Raw genomic sequence first — 5,134 nt, 5'->3', positions numbered from 1 at the left:
AATGAAATATCAAGAGGTCACATACAAAGACACTCAGTACTGAAACTAATAGAAGATAGTGGAGATTTTGTGATGTCTAAAGGTTAGAAAGGAGCTCCCTAATGCATATACTAACCATGTCCAAATAAATAAATAAAGTAGTTTAAATGGCTTATGTACTCCTTGGGAATTAAAATAGATTAAATTCTATTAAGATAATTTTTCTGAAATAAACTACAGGAGAAAGATTGTTCACTTAATTTAAGGAAGAACATAATCATGTGCTTAAAATCCTTTATAAAAAGAACACAAGGGACAGCAAAAGGAAGAAAAAAAATATCTGGTTTTATAACTCCTTAAATTTCTAAAGTTTGTTTCTTCTTTCCATGAGGGGAGAAGAACCCCCAACAGGATCCTCACACTGCAATCCACCGAGGGTTGAGTCAGTCTGGATCACAAGCATTCACAAGCATGCCCTGCATGATTAGGGAAGAGCTGAGACTGCTATGCCACCACCTGGCCCCTGGATTTATTTTTATTTGTAAATAAAAACCTCGAGGGATGAATTCCCAGACACTGCTACCTATGAATTATTTTCTTTCTCTGCTGTTCAGGTACCAAAGGACAAACAGAGTAGAGTGATTTTGCAGAGGTCCACATTCTGAGGGAAATAAAATCTAAGAAAAGTCACATTTTCTTGCAGATAAGAGCTAGGATCATTGTTTAATTAGATTAATTAGAAGCAAAATGGTAGTACATGTCTTAGAGAAGGAGAGAAATAGAACTGGGGAGTTTCTGACATCTAAACCATATGCCAAGTGACAACTCCCTTTGGTATTCAGCTTTGGGTATGCAAAAGTAGGCAAACAGATGGCAGGACTGTGGAAAATCTAAACAAGAGAACAGTTTTTAACTCCAGAAATATCAAATTTCATAGTGAGTCTTGAGTGTTAAGTAGAATTATCTAAGTCACTGTTAAATGGAATAAGTATGAGCCTAGGAATCTGGCCCTCTCCTAACTAATTGGAAAACATAAGTCATGTAATGTATTGGAGGCTCAGCTTTCTCACTTGAAAAACTGGAGATAACTTCTTTTGAGCCATACTGATCAAAAGAAAAATTGTTTAAAAGTATAAAGCCCTGAAGAATTACAAAGTATGATTACTACTATGATTTAGTTAGGAGGAGATTTTTCAACAGTTTAAGCTAATCATAAATGTACTTGGTAGCCAAATTCTTTAGTTTTTTTTCATTCTTTCTCCAAATATAATCTATTTCAAAGCTACTCTTAGAGTCCTATTTGAACAGGACCAGAATCAGCAAACAGTTACTGTTCTAAAAGTTTTATTTTGATTTATCAGGACAGGTTTGCCAAGGATCCTTTGATCACCCATGTTTATACATAGTTTATTTAAGGTTGGCCTCTGGCTTTTTTCTCCTGTAAACTCTGGTGCTTAGATTTTTTACTATTTTTTTATGACTCATTTTAAACTTATTTGAATACTCATAAATATTAAAATTTTTCCTACCAAAAATTATCTGCATAATTGAGTATTTTCTGGGTATATTCAGTAAATATTCATGACTTTAAATAGTTCATAAAATATAAAGTAACATATAGTCTCTTTAAATAGCCTCAAGAAAATGCAGCTTAAAGGAGAAACCAAAAGGATCATGTTTCATTTATATGCAGTTAATGACCTTTATGATTTTTACACTCTCTTTTTATCTAGTTATTCTTGCTTAACATTATTCAGACTAGATATGTGGACTAGTATGATTCTTATGAGCATTTAACCCTATAATCTGTATTAAACATGTTAATGAACAGTTACTTTCATATCCAAAAGATCCCTAACATCTTATGAAGTAGGGATCAATTCTGTCTATGTCTCAGCTAAAAAGACATCTAAAAGAAGTCATGCCTGACTATCCAAAATGCCTTCCAAAAGCAACTTGATCACATTACCTAGTGCATTTTCACTCGTTATGTAAAGAATCATTGGATATTTCTTTTTAGTTATTTATTTATTATCATCATACTCTTGTTTATATTACATTGAATCGCATATAACTTTACAGTGTATTACATTTCTTTTTCCAGAAGGAATACCATGCATATAAGTCAATAAAGGGACATTAAAAATCCCCATTTCTTCATCCAGTATCAGTGGATATTTCTTGAATGAGTGAATGATGAATGAAATAATTGGGTTTTACAAATAATGAAAGTGAAGATTAGAAAAGTTAGTAACTTTCCCATAGTCACTCAACTGAAAAAGCAAATGGTATTAGAAAATATCTGATGGACTTCAGAATTCAATGTCTTAATTCCTAAAGTACTCAGCAATCTTCATTCTATAAACCATAACATAATGTATATAAAGGCTGATATGTATAACACACAACGATTTTCAAGAAAAATAGCATAGATGTTTTTCTTTCGGATTTGAAAATAATCCATTTTACACTCTCAGTATCAGAGCTTGGTGAAGAAACTGGTAGTTTGAATACATAAGATATGGTTAAATGGAAGTAGAGTTGTTTAATAGGTAAAGATAAAGAGTAAAGAGTATCTAATTCTAATGTGCCACAGAGTGGCCTAGTCTGGGCCAACCCTTAGGGAGTGTGTGTGTGTGTGTGTGTGTGTGTGTGTGTGTGTGTATGTGTGTGCATGCGCACTGGAAGAAGGTAAGACTGATTAAGCACTGTTTTTGAGATACAGGAGGCATATATTAGTTTCTTACTAGCGTTGTAACAAATTTCTCACAAACTTAGTAGCCTGAGAAAAAATACAAATTGGGCCAGCTGATGTGGCATGCAATGATAAAACTCTCTGCTTCTGAAACTGAGACCGTATGGTCTGAGTTAAATTCCCAGTCTAACCTAAAGGCCGGACATGGTGGCATGTGCTTGTAATCCCAACAACTCAGGAGGCTGAGGCAAGAGAATCATAACATAGTGAGACCCAGTCTTAAAAAACAAAAACATAATACAAATTATTTTGGGATCTGTAGGCCAGAAATCTAATGCAAGTTTTGCTTAAAATCAAGGTGTCAGCAGGACTCCTTTCTTTGTGGTGGCTCTGGGGAAGAACCTGTTTTCAGACTTCTAGAGATTATCTGTATTTGTTGGTTCATGGCCCACTTCTCCATTTTCAACAAGAAAAGATATCAAATCCTTTTCACATTGTACCACTCTGACCTCCTTTTCTGCCTCTCTTCCACTAAAAAAAATAAAACAACAACAACAACACAACAACAACAAAAAACCTTGTGATTACATTGTATTCAACTGAGTAATTCAGAATAACCTTTGTATTTTAAATTCAGCCGATTAATAACTCTAACTCCACGTGTTACCTTAATTCCTCTTTTCCATGTAAGATACTATATTCACAGGTTCTGAGGATTAGGATATAGACATCTTTGTAGACAATTAATCTGCCTACCACAAAGTCTAGAGACTAAATTTTAGGGAACACCATTCTAGATACATTTATGATTATCCTTCTGGGTAACTATTCTGAGAATGTTATCATTTTGTTTGAAAGCAAGAAATACAAGAGCTTTAGAGCTAGGCAGATCTATGTTTAAAAACAAGTTCTTCCAGGCACTAGCTTGATAACAAACCTAGATACTTACCTCTTAAGATCATTGGGAGCATGTAGTTGACTGCAGTTCAAGTCCCAGACCTGGTGACTTAAACTCATGCCAGGCACATATGCGTGCATGTCTAAGGTCCCGAGAGGAGAATGGAGGAAAAGGGATTACAGTGTGGCCATCTTCCCTGAGGGGTGATTTCTCACTTTCTGTCTCTCTCTGACTGTCTGGCAAGTGCATGCACCTTATAGCAAAAACCTCTCAAAAAAAAAAAAAAAGGAAAAATGAAGAAGAAGAAGAAGATCATTGGGAGGAGTAAATAAGAATGTAAGAGGCCAACTGGGCCCAAATGGGAAAGGTCCTGGGTTCAAGTCCTGGGATATTTCTGAGCACAGCAGGAACACATGTATGCTCTCATGATTCAAGCCAGCTGAGACTCGGGGTAAACTGTGATGTGAAGACCCAATTGGTGATGCCTGTTTCTCTATCTCTAGTGAAAAATTAAACTTTTAAAACACAAATGTGTTGTATCTATTATGACAACTAGTAGATAAGCACACATTACTTCCTTCCATCTTCTCTATTCTTATTCCAACTGTGAATTTATCCTCCAACCTGACTTTAGACCCTACTCAACAGAGAATTAGAATAATCTTCTAATTCTCTAGTTAGAGCCAGTAAAAGTTTCAGAATTTTATTTATTCACACTGATTAGTTTAAAAAATACTTAGGAAAACTAGGACATTGGTTTGGTCAACGATTTTTTGAGATAAGACTTCAAAAGCACAGCAGTTAGTGTAATAACTATGTCGCTCAACGCCCATGTAGTCGACCACGGTTTGAGTCCTGGACCCAGTGGCTTAAACTCATGTCAGGTGTGTGTGCATGCATGCCCAAGATCCCGAGGAGAATGGAGGAGAAGGAACTGCAGTGTGGCCATCCCCACTGGGGGTGATTTCTCGCTTTCTGTCTCTCTCTGTCTTTCTGGCGAGTGCATGCACCCCATAGCAAAAAAAAAAAAAAAAAACCTCTCCAAAAAAAAAAAGCAAAGGCAAAAAAACTGGACAAATGAGATTACATCAAAACAGAAAGTTCTGCAAAGGAAAAGAAAGAATCAACAGAATGAAAAGAGAACCTACAGAATAAAAGAAAGTATTTACAAGCTATCCATCTGGCAAGGGATTATTATCCTGAATATATAAAAAACTTAAATGACTCAATAGCTCCCCCAAAAAAATAGCTGTATTCAATTTTTAAAATGTACAGAAATCAGCATCAGCAGGTGTGTGGTAGTTAAGGGCACTGGATTCCACATATCCAACTGTGGTTTGAGTTCAGGACCTGGTGGTTTACTTTTTCTCTCTCTCTGTCTCTCTCTCTCATCAAATTTAAATAGACTAATAAATAAAGTTAAATAAAATAATTCTCTTAAAAGAATGTACAGAAATCTGAATGAACATTCCTAAAAGGAAAACATAAAAATGGCCAACAGGTATATGAAAAAAAGGCTCAAAATTCCTAATCATCAGAGAAATACAACTCAAAACCACAAA

This window comes from Tupaia chinensis, unplaced genomic scaffold, assembly GCF_000334495.1.
Source record: "Tupaia chinensis unplaced genomic scaffold, TupChi_1.0 Scaffold000322_1, whole genome shotgun sequence".
Classification (NCBI taxonomy): Eukaryota; Metazoa; Chordata; class Mammalia; order Scandentia; family Tupaiidae; genus Tupaia; species Tupaia belangeri.
Note: the sequence above shows the minus strand (reverse complement) of the source record.